We start from the raw sequence: 20512 nt of genomic DNA, 5'->3' as shown, positions 1-20512 counted from the left end.
TTTCTTCCAGCTTGAACTTCCCTGATTCTGTGATGTAACCCCCACACGGGGGCACAGAGTTGGCACAGCACACCATGCATTCCAAAGGCCCTAGAGAGTTGTGGCCCACGATGGGATTCAAAACTACCCTAAATGCCAAAGGCCCCTACTCTTCCTTCTCTACTAAAACACTTTGGATTTTAAAATGGTCATTTAAAAATGGTCTATTTGGGGGCAACTGGGTGGCTCAGTCCATTATACATCTGCCTCTTGATTTCAGCTCAGGTCATGATCTCAGGGTGGTGAGATTGAGCCCCACATCAGGCTCTGTGCTGAGCATGGAGCCTGCATGAGATTCTCTCTCCCTCTCCCTCTGTCCCCCGCACCCACCAGCTCATGCTCTCTCTCTCAAAAAATAAAAAAATTAAAATTAAAAATAAAAATGGTCTATTTGGATCCATGGTATACAATTTGCACTCACAGGTCTATAACAAGCCGTTTTCCATCACAGACCTCAGTCCCATTCTTTCACTTCTTGTAGTTCCAACTTTATCTTCTGGTTGGTTCTGGGAGAGGTGGACAGAATGGGCTGCTCCCCGGTACTGGCCCCTGAGCACCAGTGGTAGTATTGGCGCTGATGCTCTAGGATATTGTTTTTAGAAAGGATCGTGTGTGTTTCATGAAGTCAGACATACTCTCTCTGAAATGGTGCCGTGCAGCATTGTTTTGCACCCCTCCTGCCCCCTTTATGTTCCTTTGCCACCTGGAGGCTGAAGCTCTGTGTTTACTGCAGGGTGTCCTCCCCAAGACAGCAAGAGCTGCTGCCTTCCTCCCACTCCCCTGCTGGCAGGCTGGAATTAATTATTCCCTCTCCTGGTCCTCACCTCATGCCATTCTATTTTTAAAATATTAATAACAGTAAATTGGGACTTGCATTTTGGTCCGATGCTCAAAAACAAGCCATTTGCTGCCTGTTTGCATGGAGTCCCTGGGGTGAAAACTGAAATCAGCCCTCAAGTCATGAGATGTCACAAAGAGATGGTTCCCTGATTCCTTTGGCAGGATATCGGAAACAGCAGGACCTGCCAAAGTGCCGACACATGCTGGTTGAAGGAGGACAGATCACGGGTGGATGTGAGTTGGGGTTTGTTTAAAGACCTAGAGAGTCAAAGACGTAATGAGGTTGGAGAAAGAGGTCACCATGGCCAGGGTCAGGGGATCTGGAGGATGGGAGGGACAGCCCCCTGCCCTGAGAGAGGGTTTGCAATACCAAAGAGGCTGGAGGTAATTCCCTGGAACCAGCTTGAGAACTAGAGATGAAAGAACAGGACAGACAAAGAAGAGAGGAGAGATTCTGGAAGACGGTGGCACAGGGGCTGGACGGGGCTGAGGCTTCTCTCAAATGAGGAGAATTGTATCCTGACCTAATTGGGTGGTGGTTTACCGTGGAATGGAGTTGAGACTTGAAGGTGGACCAGGATGGGAATCTTGGCTCTGCCATTTTCAGGCCGAGGGACTAGAGGTAATTTATTAACCTCACTGAACCTCACTTTTCTCATCTGTAGAATGAAACCAATAATCCCTCCTTGCAGGTTGTCGTGGCAAGCAAATGAGATGATGTTCCCCCAAACCTTAGCTTACTGCCTAGCCTACGGGTGCTGAGTGAATGGTACCCAGTAGGAGCCCAATGAATATGTGTTAAATAAACACAGGACTAAATCATCAATGCACCAAAGCTCGAGACAGGTGTTGTGATGCTTGGGGTGTCTGGAGGTGACAGCTGACACAGTGGTACCAGCCATTCTTAATGCCCCACCTGTATCTCCTTGGCCCCCACCTTTCCTGTACATTCTGAGAGCTACTCAAGCTATGACTCCCTACTGTGGGGATTTCTCCAGACTCAGGAGTAGGCTGGAGGCAAGTTTATACCCCTGGGAACAGCCCTTAGCCAATGAAGGATGGGAGTGCTTCGCAAATACTCCAGATTCCTTGCCTTTCGGATGAAGCATTCTGGGACTGAGGCCCAGCAGGTGATAACCTGCCCATACCCACCTCTGTGCTGACTGCCTCCTCATTCTCTTACTTCCCTGCTCACCTACCAGCCTTCCCTAGGATCGCCTCTCGCATACGATATGCGTACTAACATCCCTCTTCAGAGTCTGCTTCTGGGAAGACCCAACGTGAGATAGCACTCTGACTCAAGAATTTAGAAACCTTTAAGTTGTGTGTGTGTGGTGGGAGAGCTCAGTAAAGACGAGGGTGCAGGATCTAAAAGAGAGAACAATTCTTCTGCTCGGGGTCTGAGCTTCAGGAGTCTGCCATCTGATATGTGAAGTGAGCTGAGAAAATGTACAGCAGGACTCAGAATGCTCTTTGAAGTGTGGGACTAGACAGCTGGGTGAGTCAGACATCTCCTGTTCATCTACGGAATAACTAAGACGAGGGCTCCAGTGGGACCTGCTGGGAGGCCCAGCGCAGGTGCCTGGCTGGTTTTCCATGACGCAGCACCACAGTTGAAAAGCCTTCAGGGTTTTTTCCACTGCCTCCTCCCTTGGGTTCCCATTTCCAAAGTGCTCATTGGGCAGAGGACGGGCTGAGAATTGTTTCTACCGTTATGGGGAGCTCTTGCAATTAGAGCAGAAAGAAGAGTTTGCTTAAACAGGGGAGGGCTTCTGGAAGGAAAGGAAAAAACAAAAACAAAAAAACAAAACAAAAACCCTTCAAATACAACTGCCCTCACCAAGGCCAGCCCAGGCAAAATTTCAGGTAAAGAAATGTTGGGCACCTGGGTGGCTCAGTTGTTAAGCGTCTGCCTTTGGCTCAGGTCATGATCCCAGGGTTCTGGGATCGAGCCCTGCATCGGGCTCCCTGCTCTGCAGGGAGTCTGCTTCTCCCTCTCCTACTCACCCTGCTTGTGTTTCCTCCCTTGCTGTGTCTCTCTCTGTCAAATAAATAAATAAAATCTTTAAAAAAGAAAGAAAGAAAGAAACGTCATCACCAAACAATAAGAAGGTGATTTTTTTTTTCAGTCTGAATCCAGAAAGGCTTACTCATCCTTAATGCTCAGAGGAGAAAATTTTCCTTTTGCCTACCCCGTGAATTTACCGGACATCTGGGGCTGTGGTTGTTTGGTCAACTTGGAGAGATATAGCAAGATGTTCCAGGTACCTCCTTGGCCCAAGGAGTCAAAAACTTACGCCCAGGGCCTCTAAGTTTGGCAGGTTAATAATAAACCATGCCTAAATTCCCTGATTTTAGTGGCATTTGGTGGGAGTTGTCTAGCACCAGGATGGACAGGCAGAGCCTGATGCCTAACCTGTGGTAGACGGAAGGGCTTTCTCTGTCTAATGCTCCCAAGTTTGCCGGGAGCTGTGGTAGATAATTTTGCAAAAATGGTTGGAAGAACTCCCCTCTCGGTGTCTCTAGTTTCTCCCATACTGACTCTGTGCTTGGCCATGAGACTTACTTTGGCCAATGGGACAATAGCAAATGTGACCTAAACAGACTTGAAAAGTGCTTCCATAGTGGTGTTCACCCTTTCTGTTTTCAGATGATGAGAGATATGTGGTCTAGTAACCTGCCACTCTAGCCCACACCCAGTACCAATCACCATTCATGGAAGTGAGGATGTTACAGACCGACAAGACCCCAGAAGTCTACCAGCTGACTGGTAGTCAACTGGTAGGCAACCTAGCTAGACCCCAGAAGTCTACCAGCTGACTGGTAGTCAACTGGTAGTCAACCTAGCTAACCCAGAGGCCCAAGAACAATAAGAAATTGCTGTTTTAGGTTTGGGGATAATTTGTTACACAGCAAAAAATAACTGCTTTGGGGAACCCCAGGTATTGCCTGTGCCCACATGGCATGTAGATCAATCCTTCCTTCCTCTCCATTGGCTTACTCCCACCCCCCCACTGGGAGCACTGGAGGGGGTCCTGAACCCTGATGTGGTTCTCGAACCCAGTAGAAACCTCAGATGTCTTCTAGGATTATGCCATTGTTGTTACAGATATCTCAAAATATATATTCTCATCACCACTTGAAATTGTGGTTGTTGTTAGACTCTCCACCAAATATTGCTATTTTATGCTGTACTTTTTAAAAGATCATGTATTACTATATCATAAATTATAAAAAATTTTGATAATTGTATTTCAATACAACTTGTTTCTTATGAGAGCTTACATATTCTATTTTATACATTAAAACAATGTCACTCTGCAAAGGGATTCATAGCTGTCACCAGATTGCCAGCAGGGTCAGTGGGAAAAGCAAAAAGCTAATTGTATTCAGATTTTTAAAAAGTAAAAAAATTAGTTGGTCTATTTAGTACAATTTATTTGCCCCATCTTAGCTCTCAAAATATTGATTTAACTGATGAAGACATCTCGAGGGAAGAATTGTGGCAAAATAACCCAAGAAACTTCTTGTATTTGATTCTGGCAGGTCACAGAACCACCACAAATGCCATAATTTTGGCAGGCTGCAGAAGAAACTCAAATGTCTCTAGGATAGAGGAAGATAACAGAACCAAGTGGACTGAACCAGGTATAAAAAGTTTTGTAGTGTTAGGCTCTATGGCAAATTGGAGGGGACATATGCTGCCTTAAGGCATTCGTATTTAAGATATCTGCAAATCCAGCACTGGCCAAATAAAGTAAGTTTTGGGGTCATATTAAGCCTAAGGCCACTAGTTCGCCCTCCATGAATTAGAAACAGAACTGGACATCTGGCCAACCTTCATCCTTGAGCTGGCCCTGCCTTTGACTAATTTGACTGCCTTTTTCAGGGCAGTCAGATTCTTTTTTTTTTTTTTTTTTTAAGATTTTATGTATTTATTTTACAGAGATCACAAGTAGTCAGAGAGGCAGGCAGAGAGAGAGAGAGGGGGAAACAGGCTCCCTGCTGAGCAGAGAGCCCGATGCGGGGCTCGATCCCAGGACCCTGAGATCATGACCTGAGCCAAAGGCAGAGGCTTAACCACTGAGCCACCCAGGTGCCCCCATGGCAGTCAGATTCTTAGGCCCCAGTCTTTAGATCCGAAAAATGGTTATTTTTTGTTTTCTTTTACCATCTTTCCTGCCAGAGCTGCCATGAAGTTTTAAAAATTAGGTCATAGCAGGAGAAACAATTTGGAAAAAAGAAGCAAGTGTCACTAAACACTTACAGGGTGAATTAAGACAAGTGTTTGGTAAGTGACCTGATAAAAATTATGTCTGTGTATATAGGACACATAATATGACTTACTATGTCTGCCAAGAAACTGGTTCTTCCCCCAATCGAATCATGTGGTTCTAGCCTCCAAGTCCTACTCTCCCTAACACTTCACATTCACAGCTGAGGGGCGTAGGTGAGCACTTGCCCTTGAGCTGGATCAACCAGGGTCTTCCCCCAAGATTTCTGAACGTGGGGTACAGGAAACAAATGGCAGTGCCTTTTCCATAGTGGATGTGTAAGAAGAACAAATTGGGTGCCACGTTTCTGGTACGTGGAAGGAGGAACTGGGTTTTTCAAAGAGAAAGCAGAGTCAGTGTTCAGAAGGAATCAAGGACAGGAGGGAAAGTGTGAACCTTCCATAGCAAACCTCTGCCTTTCCCATGGTTTGGCTGTTCAACATTTACTTGCATTCTCTGAGCCAGTCAATCCCCATTTTTGCCTAAACCACTTATATTTGGGTTTTTGTTATGTGCAAAACCTAAAAGACATAAGCCATACAGCCAACCTTTTTGGGAAGCTCTGCCTGGCAGCTGAGAATCATAAGAATGTTCCTTCCTTGCTTTTATAGACGTTGGGTCACCATCCGAGGCCAAAGGCCTCGGAGGGTAACAACAGACTGAGAGATTTCCGGCCTGGAGTGTGGCCCTGTGCTGGGGAGAAAAGTGAAAGAGGTGAAGGCAGAAGTGGCAAGGCAGCCCAGGGCAGCAGAAGCAGCACTCAACTGTGAGCCAAAAGCCCTGGCTGCAAACACTTAAGCTGCGGCTCTGGTAAGTCATTTATCTCTGGGCCTGGTCATGTGTCATTTTTAAAAATGCCATTTGTGAAGTCTGCCCCAGCAACCCAAATATGTGATTCTACACAGAAAAGAAGGGCAATGTGAGCCAGCAGGATCTTTTCTTTCCTCAAGGGCAGTTGGTGCTGGGGTCCAGAGCAGTAAATAAGAAACTGCAGGGATGTGTGAAAAGCGGTCATGTCCCCTCCTTGTACCTGTGACAGTTTATGGAGGAGACCAAAAGAGGAGTCATGGGAATGGCTGTATCGTTTGCACAGTGGGTACATTTTCCTCTCTGGTATCCTTCAGTCTGGCTCAGCAGAAAGAAGAAAGGGGCTTCCTAGTCATCTGGAGCAATTTTACATTTTGAGAGGTTTTGGGGGGCAGATTCTAGGAGCAAGAGATTGAGCCATTGTTGCAGGGGGAGAAACGTATAAAAAGGAGCCCTGCATCCCCCACCTAAGACTCCTGTCCTCAGTGAGTAGAGACTTCTAGCCAGTGGCCCAGGATAGCTCCTCTCTCTCTAAGTTCCTGGTCACAGCTTTTGTGAGGCAGAGACAGTGAAAATACCTCATCCTCATCAGACCCTGTTTAAGATGAATGTGAACACTTGAGGAGCTCCTAAGATCGCTAGCACGTTAGTTCTGAAACTTGAGCCTGCCTCAGAATCACCTGGAGGGGATGAAAACACAGACTCCACCCCTCCCCACTGCACTGGAGTTTCAGATTGTGTAGGTGTGGAGTGGGGCCTCAGAACAGCATTTCTAACAACCCCTCCGGTGATGATGATGATGATGATGATGCTGGTCCAAAGACCCTCGCCTAAGAACCAGTGTCCTAATGTAATGGGTCACTGATTGTGGAGGGTCAGTAATACTGCACTTAGGATCTTAAGTTCAAACTCAAGTTTTCTCTCGTATTAGCAGTGTGGAAGAAGGAGGAACTTTTCTGATGTTCAAAGACTCATCAATTCCTACCTTGTCCCTTAAAATGGGAACCTCCACTCTTTGGGAAGACCAGTACTGGGAAGAGACCTTCCACCATCCTCTCCAACCCTTTCTTTATTTGCCCCAGCTCAAGTACTCTGTGAGATAGGAAATCGGCAGTGAGCAATCAGAGCTCATGGTGGCTCCCCACTTTCTCTCTCCCATCTTGGTTTTTTCTCTCAGATTTGTCTGCTCCAAGCTGCAAACCTCCTGAGAAAGATTCTGTGCTTTGGGAAGGATGGATGGAGAAGGAAGGTAGGACCTTAGGTTTCTAGATGTTCTGATTACACATATCTCTGCAGCCCTTTCTCCCTTGGTGGGTCCCAATGTAGACTTGGAGCAGAACTCATCTGACTCCGACTGCTGGTCCTAACCATTTTTTCCCTAGTCAGGCTAAAACAGAAAGCCTGATATTTGGATCACTAACCCCAGTTAATGTATCCACTGGTTCATGGAGAGGGGACAGGCAGCACTTAGCACCTTGAAAGGACATTTATCAAACAGTATCCTCTCTAAGTATAGAAAATAACACCCACCACTTAGAAGGTTGCTGTACAAATTAAGTATAATACTAGCTACAGTAGGGAGTGCCTGGGTGGCTCATTTGGTTAACTGTCAGACCGTTGATTGCGGCTCAGGTCGTGATCTGAGGGTCCCAGGATCTAGCCTCTTGTGAGGCTCTGTGTTCAACGCTGAGTGTGCTTGAGATTCTCTCTCTTTCCGCCCCTCCCCCTACTTGCACACATGCTCTCTCTCTCTCAAATAAATACATAAAATGTAAAAAAGCAAAAAATACTAGCTACTAGTATACTAGACCATCCTATACTTGTAGTATACTAGTACTATACCAGTATAATAGACTAAAATATAGTAACTAGTACATAGTAGATGCTCAAAAGACAATGTGAGTTTCAAAAATTTTCCCAAAAAGCTCTCCTATCCTCAAGGCCTAGATGCACAGGACTTCTCCCAAAAGCAGAATCTGAGGTCATGGCCATAGGCAGGGTTGCTTTGGGGGATCTGGAACTTGGAAGAGAAATCATTCTGTGAATGCAACATAGTAGCATCCATTTTGCAGCTCATGTAACTCACCTATGCAGGTTTTATATTTATTGGCTTATGAATAAAACTAAAGCTTTTGACAATGAGGTGAGATGGGCCGGAATCTTGTGCCCAAACCCGCCTCCAAGAAAACATCTGTGTTTGCACCTCTCTGCTTGCATATTGTGTGCACATACAAAACACACACGCATGCACACAATATTTAGTAAGGAATCCAACCCTCCCCGACAAAAAACCTCACACAAAGCTGAATACAAAATGAAGCCAACAGATGTAGCTTTGGTAACGATTCACAAAATAGCTTACAGCAAATTTCTTTTTCTCAAGCTAAAGAAGAGCAGGAAATTTTGCATATCATCTCTTTTTAACTCATTAAGGGCCTTAAGTCCCCAGGCACCAAGCAAAAGGGGACCAGGGTTTAAACCATAACTGAGCCTCTTGTGTCTCCAAACGCTATCTGGAGACTCACGAGGCCACTCCGTAAGCAGAGATGCTTTTAAAAATCCTCCCCCAAGTAGAAAAACCAGACTGTTGACACATTTTCCCATTTTAACATGCATGCTGCGCAAACTAAGATATAATGATACCAAGACCTATGTCTTTAAGCAAACTCAACATTATAAAGAGGAAAAGAAGCATGCGGCCTTCACATCATCTGCAGTAAAAATCTGGCATGGCAAATGATGGCTACTAGAGCATGGTAACAACAGTTTCCTCCTCGATTGCAGAGTGATGGAAGGAATAGACATTGACAAGCATTAGCTCCTTTAAGTCTCATGACAACCACATGACATACGTAAGGCAGCTATTCCTTGCTTTTTATAGACGTGAAAATTGAGGCTCAATTCAGGTTACATAAGTTGGTCCGGGTCCTATAATTGCAGTGGCAGAAATGGGCCAAGTATGCAACCATTTCTCTCAATGCAGTGCTCAAGGAGCTTGCTGGATACTTTGTTTCTCCTGGTTCCCCATACTACCATATCTCACCTGACTTTCTAGCCCAGAGCACTGAGTTTTTTTGGATTTTGCTGACTCATGTTCTACATGTCCAGAGCATGCTTTGTGTTAGATTTCAATGGATTGTATGCAACTGATGGGAAAATTCATAGGGCGATGGGAAAAAACACAGGCTTTGCAGTCAGAGATGAGAATTTTAAGCTCTTTTAAGGTTGCCATAGAGATTCAATGAGATAATGTATGCAAATGGTCTAGTGTACCATACCATAGTCATTCCATAAGTTAGTTAGCTTTTTCTTGTGTTCATCAAGTGGTAGCCTTATTTGTAGCTGGAAAAAGTAGGGTGCAGGGTAACTGACCCATGGTTTTAGACTTGTTTCATGAGAAGGGCTGGGGAAAAAGAAATGCAAAATTCAGTCCTTAGCTGGTAACAGCATTCTTTTTTTTTTTTTTTTTTTTTAAGATAAATGGGAGTGATTTACCACATCATGCCTCAGTTTATTTTTCTCTCCTAGGCAAGAGAACACTGGATGTTTGAAAGAAAAGTTAGCATTTTCTGGGAAGCCAACTCAACCATGCCACCATTCTAACAGAGAAGAAGCAAATACGTAACCCAGAAAATGAAAGTTGGCTGAAGAACCACGCTATCCCCCAGTGACTGTGATATGTGTGGACAGCGGCATCAAAAACATCTTTTTCATCTTAGTAAAAAGTAAAGAATTTTAGCTGTGTATTTTATATAAGTCAAATAGCTTGGCTCTGTATGTAATTTGACTTAAATCACTCATAGGCAATGGCTTTTCATCCCTGAATACAAACCTGCTTTTGGCCACACTTTCCTTGAGAATCACCTGAGTGTTCATCAGCATTTTAACCCCTGACTCATAGGTGATAAAAGAGCAGGTCAGAAAGAAGAAATTATTTGCCAAAGTTTGGTAGCTAGCTGAGGTGAACACAAGGGCTTCGTTGGCATCAACTTCATTCTAACAGTTAGGGTGAATATTCATTCCTGAGTTGTTCTGATCGTAACATTTGGTTAATAAAAGGAGGAATTACTTACAGTAGTAGAACTCTTTTTTCTGCAAAGGGGTGGTTGGTATTCCCATTCACTCACTCATGTCCTGTATACCTGGTGTGTGACAGGCATTGTTACCAAGGATTCAAAAATGGTTAACATATTGCCCTTGCTCTCAAAAATTTTATAGTCTGTTAAGGAAGAAAAATGCACATGTAATTACAAAGCTATGTGAGAAATCATATAAGGGAGATGGGAGCATTGCTCATTGGGAGGAAAAGGTACATTTCTAAAGGCAAGAGTTGGGAGCCTAATACATACTTCTACTTGATCCTGAATCTTTGAAACCTTGTTTCAAGACAGGAAGTTCCCAGAGGAGGTAAGTGGATTGGCTTGGGAAGTACTGTCATCAAAAAATGCTGCTCTTTCTCTCAGTCACCCTATCCTTGCATTGTTCCATGACCTTTATAGTCAGGGCTAGGTTTTCTGACTGAGGAGGTACCATGTTCTTCAAAGCTTGATCTGTTTCCCCCATGACTGGTGGGAAGGATCTATATAGAGAGAGGTCCCAATTGACTGGGATATATGTACTTAAAGGAAATGTTAGTGATATCTTAGTTGATTGCCATGTCCATAGAGACAAATTTACTTAAGGGCATATCTTAGACATTTACTGAATTCCTTGATGACTGAGGGTGTTAATACATATTCTGTTTATGATGTAGCAATCCCTCTATGGATACTGACCACTCAGTAGAAACCTTCAAACAATTGCGCATATTGAATAGAGAGCCACGTTCTTTTCTAAGTTGGGTTAATATCTTAGTTTAAAAAAGGGATCCTATGTGAAACACGTCTTCTAAAATAATAACATGTCAAAAGGGGATGCCCAGAAAAATGCACTGAGGGCAGAAACGTGCATGCTTTATTTTCTGCTCTATCTTCGGTAATCAGTACAGTGTTTCCCTGGCACATGCCAGATGCTCAATAAATATTTGTTGAATTAATTAATTAATGAAAAGTGCCATAATGACAGCTGATTTAAGTTTGAGGAATACTAGGGAGAGTCATCTTAGAATTGGAAAAACTGGATATGATCAGCAATTTCCCTGGCCTGGCCTACATCAGGAATGTTATCTTGATTACTAGTGTTACAGTGAGGTTACAATAGGATTTCCCAATAAAATAAAAAATTCACTTGACAGGACTATTGCATAGTCTTCCTAGCAGACACATGGGCATGTATGTCCCTCTACTTTCTGTTTATCAATGGATAAGTCACGGTCTGATTTACTTAGAGCTGTCAGATGGATCTTGGACTAACTGCAGAGAAATTCAAGAAATGCATGGCTTAGCAATTTGTCAGTCATTATTTTTTTGAAACTGTACAAAAGATGAATATGAAGAAAGGAAATCAGCAATTTGGCCTGAGAGTCCCCATCGCAAAGGAATTCTGTCCAACTTGCAGAATTCTCAGAACTATACAAAGGGATTTGTCTGAAATAGGAGCAGGGCCGGAGTGCAGTGCAAATCTGGCCTCAGGGGGGCACCTCTGAGGCTTTCATTTTCAGAAGTGCTGCCCTCAGTAAAGAAGAGAAGCCACTGGCTCAAGCCTGCAGACATGAAGAGTCATCTCCCAAGTTCAAAACCTGTGACAGGTGGGATTTGGTTATAGGAAATGGTGGGGAAGTGATGAGACCAGATGGTCATTTTGTAGAACCTACCATTTTAGTGGGAATAGAATCTTGCTCTTCAAGTGTAAAATGGACCGTTTTGGAGGATGGAGGAGGTGAGGGAGCCGAAAGCACACAACAGTCTCAATTTAAGACGCGAGAGCATTAGCCATCTCTGGGTACTAGGAACCAAATCAGGTCAACAACAACAATAACAAAAACCCCAAAGCAGAAGAAAAGATTAGTGAGTTTAGTTCCCCCTTCACAGGAAACACAATTTGGCTTCCTTTACTAGCTATGAGGATCATTTGTATTTTTCCACGACCACAGAAAGCCCATCCATAAAGCTAGTGCTGCTGTCATGGAGCATCAATCTGGTGATGACACTGTCATTTACTTTCAATTTCTCTAGAGTGATCACTGAGCATTTAAAAGGAAACACGAACCCTTCCACAGGATTGTCCCCCATCTCTTTTAGGGGATACAGATTTGTTCTTGTCATCGGTTAAATCACTACCGAGGCTAACCTCTGAGAGTCAGCAGTGAAGAAGTCAGTTAGGATCTCCTCTTGTAATGCCATGCTTTACTCTGGTAAAACGCTGCTCAAACATTGCAGGAGGAACGGGATTTTAGCAACAAGGAGAACATGGCTTTTCTGGACCATGGGACTTCAATTCACATGTGACTCTGAGTTTAATTAATAAACATTGTACGGCCAGCTGCTAGCCTCTGAACTGTAAATCTCAGAGGCTTTAAGGCTTCACCTTCTCTTTGTCCCTTGACCTTTAAGGCTTTTTTTTTTTTTTAATAAAGATTTTATTTATTTATTTGACAGACAGAGATGACCAGTAGGCAGAGAGGCAGGCAGAGAGAGAGGAGGAAGCAGGCTCCCTGCCCAGCAGAGAGCCCGATGCGGGGCTTGATCCCAGGACCCTGAGATCATGACTGGAGCCAAAGGCAGAGGCTTTAACCCACTGAGCCACCCAGGCACCCCCTTAAGGCTTTTTAAAATGTTATTTTCCCTCCCCACCCTTAACCCATCCATCAAACTTGATTAGTTTTTGAGCTAGCTACTAATATTACGTGATTCAAATCACATGAAATTGTTATGTTTTAAGTACTTAAGAGCTCACAGATTCTACGAAAGTGTTTTCCTTTTTTCCAAGTGGCAGAGGAAGAAAGAGGAGAAATGAAGAAATAGTAGCTAATAAACTGCTTTAGGTCTAGAAAGGGATAAAAAAATTAATTAGGCTGGGAAAAGAATTATAAAAAGTTTAGGCAGGTTGGAGGAAACAGTCTGTGCTAGAGAACAATAAATCTGATTGAGAAGGATGAAAGGTCCCCAAAACACTGATGGCTCAGATCAGGGCTTTGAGGAAAAAGCCAGGATTTCTGAAGTCTGACCATAAAGACTTCAGAAAGATGATGTGAAAGAAATTACTGGGAGAGGGAGAAAGAGAAAGAGAGAGAGGGAATGAGAAATTGAAGAGGAGGGAGACTATGGATGTAAATTAATCTCATAATGGGGGTGGGAGTCAGGTCGGGTACTGAAGCAATGTTAAGGCAGGGCCTGCTGAGATCAACAGATCACTGGACCCAGACCTACTATCCAGAGTTTTCAGCACCAATTTCATTAACTTCTGAATGGTACAGATATTGGAAAATATTAGTCCAGATCTGCCATTCTATAGATAAACAAACTGAGTTCAATGGTGGTTGAGTGACTTATGTAAGGATAGGGGGACTCCACTCCCAAACAGGAAATTACAAGCAGATGCTTCAGGGCTAGAACTGGGTCTCCTGGCTCCTGATCAGCATCTTAGCCATCGTGCCCTGCAGCCCAACCTAGGGGGAAAAGATACTGGAAAAGAAATCATGTACATTCTCTGGGCCCAATTTGGCCGATATGAAAAATGTGGATGATGCAAGAGGTCGTGTAATAGACAGTTAATGGCTTAGTCTCTGGACTCAGAGTGATCACATTTAAATCCTGGCTCTGCTCTGTGATCTTAAGCAAGTTTCTTAGCCTTCCGTTGCCTCAGTTTGCTCATCTGTAAAATGGAAATAGTAACGATACCCTGAATACAGGGTTGTTATGCAGATTTACTGAACTGGGACAGGTAAAATCTTTTACTCTTCTCCCCCATAGGCCTATTCTGATTAATCGTGGCTTTGGGTATCTCTGTTCTTCTACATGAGAGCTATGGCTTACTAAATGTTATCTAATATCATATATGAACGCATCCTATAACTGTGGTTTGCAGTATTCATTTAGAAATCAGAAACTGGTGGTACATTTATATTTGGTGAAATGCTTTGAAATCCTTGTGAAGAAAATTATGTAGCAGTGAGTACCTATTATCATTAGAGCAGTGATAGTAATTCTGACACTGCAGCTAGAGTTCTCTGGAAATTTCCCTGAAATGTCTTTCCCCTTTTACAACTAATTATACTTTAAAACCCTTTCTGCACTCACCGTGTCCTGCTTCCTCAGTGCTACACAGTGTCTCCTCCCTCCCTCTTGATAGGCCCTCTGCATTCAGTTTAATAACCTCCAGTTTGACCTCCTCTGAAACGTCACTATTTCCAAATTCCCCCCAGGGAATCGTCTTGGAAATCAACATGTTATCCTAAGGATGTCTCACCTGCCAGTGTTTCAGTGAAGAACAGATGAGCATAGTCCCTCGACACTTCCACGTGAGAATTGAAATAGCAACAAGATCTATGTCTGCAACTGCCACTTATTCCTCCGCATGGAGTCTCTGACTATTTCAGTTCAGCAGTTCTGACAGCATTTGTAATTCTGAAGCTCTGCTGTGAGAGCGGTAACCACAAGATTAAAAATGAAATAGGTATAGTTCAGATCTTGAGCTAGTCCTGGAGTAAGGGAACTCAGCAGAGTCAGCTAGGATGGTAGGGAAAGAGATAGGCTATCTGTCCACCTCACCTCAGTTTTCCAAAATTTTACTATAGTTTTTTTTTTTTCTTCCAGTTTTAGCTACTTGGGACTGGTTGTATATGTCAGGCTGCCTGAAATATGCACAGGAAAACTGGCCTCTATTTTCATTCAGCCAGCCAGTGTATGTTACAAGGGAGAATGCTCCAAGAATGCAAGAGAGTGCTCTGCAAGTTTATTGTGCATGTGTACCTTCTGGGTACCTCTCATTCCTGGTTTCTTGACTTGGTTTGCAATCTTTCTGATAGGTGCTCATCTTGAATAATTTGTTCTCGTTAATAATGAAAATTTGAGCCTTATCATTAACTTCTAGGCAGACTCATAAGTCCATGTATATCCTGAGAAGGGATCTTAAAGGATGCCTAAATGAGAACTGATTTTTTTTTCTTCTAATTAATCATCCTTTATACCAATTTACTTCCCTCTATTTCTGGAGGAAGCCAAATGTAATCCATTCTGGAAACAGCAGTTCCCAGATGTTAAGAAGGACCTGGTTACTTTATTATATCAGCATCTGCTCTGAAATTAACCTTAGGAAATAAAGCACTAAATCATCAACTTGGTATTCAAAGCCTTCCATAGAAGGCTTCAAGTCTCTGTTCCAGCATATTCCCCAACATAAGCTACTCACTACCCAAATGGATGGATATTTGCTGTCCATAACTTGGGCCTGCCTTATGTGTAGTTCTGCCTATGCTGTAACTTTTACTCAGCAGATTTCCCCCACTTCTCCAACCTCCAAAAATCAGCTGATGTACTGCCTTCTTGCTCAGATCATTCTAGTCCAATGCAATATTGTCCTCCTTAGAATTTACCTTCTTTATTTCTGGTCACACTCAGTGGGCAAATCATTATATATTCCCTTCATGATTTTTCTTCCACTGTTTTATTGTATTTTATTCTGGTATTATTTATTAATTTTTGTTGTTCATTATTTTTACTAAGATTATTACATGCTAAACTTACTGAGGTCAAAGACCATATAAGCATGAGACTTTATATCCTCCATGGGGTTCATTTATGTATCTGGTGCTCATTGATTGGTCAATATCTTCCTATCACATCGGTCCTTGCTGACAAGGGATGACACTGCAGAAATGTATCTACGCTGAGGCTGACAACACCAATTTTCTTACCTTTATAGAATTGAAAAGCAGCTCCGTAATGTGAGAAAAATGGTTTTTTCATAGTACATCATATAAAAGAGCAGATTTATCTATTTTTATCCTTCATGTCTCCACTCTCAATCTCTTTCTCAAGTTATCTTTTATTTCTACTAATCATCAAAACCTACACGTTCTGCTGAAGGCTGGCTGCTATAGGAAGAGGTGCCACTGGCAGAAATATCAGTCTTCTGGTTGATAAACACCACTCTGGGGCTAACACTTAGAGTTTAGGAATGCCATTAGACAAGCTAATTAAGGGGCAGTTTATTGTGTTTGTGCATGTGTGGTTGTGCATGTTTAACAAAATAGGAATAAAACTGAAATTCTTGGGAGATTTTTACCATGGAGAGGTTAAGAAGATTATAAACTGTTTCACATTCTGAATGCCAAGGTGATAATGCAGAAAATGCCAATGAACAAACAAGCAGGTACCATCGGAGGGTCTGCATGAATGTTTCCTGGCACATCCTGATGTCCATCTGCTCCGGCCTCTTCTTGCCGTATTGCCCTGGATGTTTAAAATTTAAAACAGAAAATCTCTTCATTTTTTTTCCTGAAGCTTATCAATAATATAAATGTTAAATTCATGCTTCAATTATGTTTTTCTTTAATTTCTCAGTACGCTGTTCTAGAATTAGCTCCATAATTGTGCACATCGTCACTTCTTTCCAGATCTTTGCCCTTTGCCAGCTCCACTGCGGTCTTCTACCTCCACCCCCCATCCCCCCCAGTCTTCCACTAGCAAACAAACCCAGCAGTAATTACTAATGTCCAAGCACGTAATTCCAGCAGCGTTAGGCTTTTTCATTTGATGCAACTACGCAGAGCTGTCTGGACATGCAGCATGAAGTCAAAGCATTTTTAAAGACTCCTACCCATCTTTTCTCCCCTCCTCCCATCACTAAAACACAGTTGTTTATTTCGCTTGCAGATTGCAGAGTTATAAAATTTTTCCATGCACTTACGTACCCATGAATATTAATTTTACAACTATATACAGTAATAGGCCAGTATATACTCATATGGAAACACATGGTTATCATGAAATAGGAAAACATTAGGAAATAAATAGCCGGCAGTGAAAGTACCTCCTCTATATTGACAGGGCATTTTAGGAGCTCTAGTATAGAAATGATTGGAGTTATCACTTACAAAAACAATCCAAGATCTTACTGTGAGGCTTTTCAAAGATTCATGACAGTGTTTCTTTTAATGCGCTGCATAGATTCCTACCTATGACGCTGTTACTCTTATTTAACAACTATTCAAATAGTACAGTTTTGCTCCTGGTCATTTTATGCCAATTTTAGTTATATCAAACAGCAGGAAATATCCCAGTGGTAATTTTTTTCACTCAGAGGCCCCAAGCCTCAGAATAGAAAATGGTTAAAGTACTTATCACTGTCTCAGCAAAATCCCGCAGTGCCGTAATAGAAATTGCAGTAGATCTTTAGGTCAGAGTCTGGTTTCAATCTAACACCTGCATTACCCTGAAGGACACAGTTGGATTTTCCTGAGGAAAACCAGTCTTAATGATGTTCAAATCAGAAACTATCAGCTTGAGATAACTAAGGTCCATAGGAAACACTTCCACTCACTCTGAAACCATAGCCAAAGAGATTAAATCTATACCCTGTAGGACCTGTAATATTTCTCAGAGATGTATTTTTGTGAGTGTGTGCTTATGTTCATGCCTAATTACAAGCATGGGGGAGAAGGAAGGAGAAGAAGGATTTGTTCTTAAAGTTGATTCTGCTTAGTTCAACTACCCCCTCTTTTTTTAATCAAATAAAAAAATATGGAAATATCATGTTGGTATCTACATATATACCTCATTCATACCCACTGAAGGTCTGCAGACAAACTCTGTGTTAAAAACAAAACCCTTGATATCCAACTGGAGGATGAGTGCAGATTTTTTTTAAAATTTAAGAAATGTGTTTATTTTCGACCTAAAAGGGGGGGAAGGGGGTAACACGAAAATTTCCACAAGTAGACTTATTTTTTTGAAGCTATGAAGGAGCTGAGGATGGGAGAGGTAATTAATTGCCTGCAAAGGAGTCCTGTGAGCAGGATTTTTTTTTTAAACTGTTAACCTACTATGCCTTCTCTATTAGGGAGTCTCTGTGAGATCGGGGTCTCAGAGAGGCAATTTGGTCTCCAGCCCTAAACACCCAGCTCTGGCCGGGCATCTCTGCCGCGGGTAGATGCGGCGTGGCAGCCGGACCGCTGTTCGCGGTGCTGAAAGGTCGCGGGCGCCCTCGAGGTCCCTCGGTATTGCTGTCCAGGGTGCTGACTGCGGACCGCCGCAGTCCCCAAGGCGAGCCCACCCCCGCCAGCCCTCCGCAGAGCCCTCCCACACAGCACGACCCGCCCGCCTCCCGCCAGCCTGCAGTTGACGTGAAGCAGGCGGCATAAATCAAGTCCGCGGGGCATGGAGGCTGCAGCTCGGCTTGCCCGGGGCGGGAACTCCCCCTTCTGCTTTCGCCTCCCTAGCGCCCACAACCTGCCTGTTCCCTAATTCTTCCCTGGATAATAGCGCCTTAACGACAACAGTCAAAATAACAGGGTCAGAACGACAGGGTTTGTTTGTTTTGGTCTACAGAAAACAAAATAAAAAACCTAGCAGCCTAAACATCTCTGAAAACTGCATGGCAAAATGGAAGAGAGAGAGTCCCACTACTGTTTCGAAAGAGTAAGTTATTATTCGGTACGTATCCTTGCGCTTCCTTCCCATCGCTCCATCTGCAATGTCCCCATTCCTCTCTTCCCCAAGCAGCTCACCTAGAAAATACTTTATAAAGCCCCAGACCGGAGCTATCCCAACGCGCACACACGGAATACCGCACCCTAGGTACACAAATACTTGTATTTGCCCAAGCTCACTTGGTCTCCCTGTCTGTGGTACCCTCTGGGTATGCAGCCATCCAAAACCAGAACCACGACCCGAGGTGGAGGCTCCTTACCTTGGCTTCTTCAGAGGGTGGTGTTCGCCCGGCCCCTTGCAGGTTGCAAGTGTGGAGGAGCCGCCAAGCAGGGAGGGAAGGAGAGACAGCGCCTGACCTCCCCGAGGTTTCGTCTTCAATGCAACGTGAGCTCTGCCCTCATCAAAGATGGCCGTCCCTTTTGACGTCAGCAGCTTTTAATAGCCCTCTCTCGGAGGGGCGGGGAGGAAGTGTGTTGAGGGGAGGGCGGAGGGAGGATGGAGGCTGGCGGTGGGAGGGGAGGAGCCGAGTTGTGCGGAGCGCTTGACTCAGCTCCCCGTGCGCTTTACTGCAAACCTTCGTATTTCAGGGTTTATTATAAACACCTGAACGGGACGATTCTTAAATGACTCCATTTTCACACCCCGTGTCAGGCAAATACATTTATCTCGCAACTGGTTTTCTGATATTCTTTGTGTGTGTATGTATATGTATATATGTATTTCTCTGTGTATATATTGTGTTATATATGCGACATATATGCGATTATATATAATCCCCCCACCCCCCGCTGAATTGTCTTTGGTTGAGTCATAGAAGGGGAGGGGAAGGCAGAAGAGTAGAAAGGGGGGGAGGGGGGAGCTGAGGAGACTTCAGCTGCAATGTGTTTTTTTCTAAAGAAGCGGCTCCGAAGGGGCATCCCTGTCAACCCTCACCAGCTCCATATATGGCCAGGCTACGTGGGCTGCTATTTTTATGAGTGATTTCTTCATTTTATCAAAGCAGCATCGAGCGCTTGGAGTTTGCATTAATGTGGTCAGTTGGGGAGACAGACTCGTACACGTTATTTTAAAGTACGTCAGAGCAATTATCTCTGAGAGATACACAATGAATTGGGCGAAGGGGGAGGGAAGGGTAGTTAACCCGACCAGCGAGGGTTTCCTGGAGTTCACGGCTTGGAGTTGAGAGTTGTTTGCTGAGGGTAAAATAGATGACGCTGTTTTCGGTTGAATATGCAACCGGAGCCTGGGGTTTCACGTTGGGTTTCTTAGGAATAGTTCGCAGAAGCGCGCACACACCTTTTAGAGCAGTCCAGACTTCCAAGGGGAGTGTGGAGGGCTGAGGATTCAAGGATCTCTGGGACGCTACAAAAATTCTGGTGGTTCATTCAGTGCGCAAACTTAGGTACCAGTCCAGGCCGGGGGTGGGTTGGGGTGGGGTGCTGACGCTCGAAACAGCGTGAGCGAGAAAGGCTACTTGGCGCTGGTCATATGAGAGATTAAAAATAATAATCATAAAGAAATAATCCTGTCCTCCTTTGTTGTGCTTTAGGCACCGAGGGAGGGCGGGTGGTGGGGTATGCAAATGGTTTCGCGGTGGCAGCCTCTTGGATGATTCAGAGGTGTTGGGGAGGCTGTCGCGGGGCTCTCCGCGGGGAGGGCGAGCTGGAGAGTGCGTGGGAGGTGGGGGACCTCGGCTGAGGAACTGTTTGTACTTTTCCGGGAAGGATGCGATTAGAAGTTGTGCCTTGCAATGTTAAAACTTGATGGCCTCTTTCAGGCGATGGAAAATCCTAGTCTCGGATTCGGAAAAACAACACACAATCCCCCACCCTGCCACCACATCCACACACCCACCTCGCGCTCTGGCCTCAGGGCCAAGCTCAAGTTTTTAATGGCAAGCTATTGGAGAGAGAATCCCAGGAAAGGAGGAAAGCAGAGTTGTAAAGGGGGCGTTCATAGCTACCAGAGCTGTAAGAATTTAATAAAGGTTGTTTTTAGTTGAAATAAGTACAAGTCATTGTT

The 20512-nt window shown here is 43.9% G+C and overlaps 1 protein-coding gene across 1 annotated transcript in view; it reads right to left on the bottom strand.

The window, feature by feature from the left end:
* The window catches only part of LOC111141440 (synaptosome associated protein 25), an 84055-nt gene extending 65149 nt beyond the window's left edge, over nucleotides 1–18906 (bottom strand). The window contains exon 1 of the mRNA XM_022493998.1: nucleotides 18750–18906. The gene's annotated coding sequence lies outside the window, so the exon portion shown is untranslated. The remainder of the gene's footprint in view (nucleotides 1–18749) is intronic.
* Nucleotides 18907–20512: the final 1606 nt, after the last annotated feature.

This window comes from Enhydra lutris, unplaced genomic scaffold (genome assembly GCF_002288905.1).
Source record: "Enhydra lutris kenyoni isolate GAN:26980312 unplaced genomic scaffold, ASM228890v2 scaffoldscaffold6, whole genome shotgun sequence".
Lineage (NCBI taxonomy): Eukaryota > Metazoa > Chordata > Mammalia > Carnivora > Mustelidae > Enhydra > Enhydra lutris.
The sequence above is the reverse complement of the archived record's forward strand: the minus strand, read 5'-3'. Positions and strand labels throughout refer to the sequence as shown.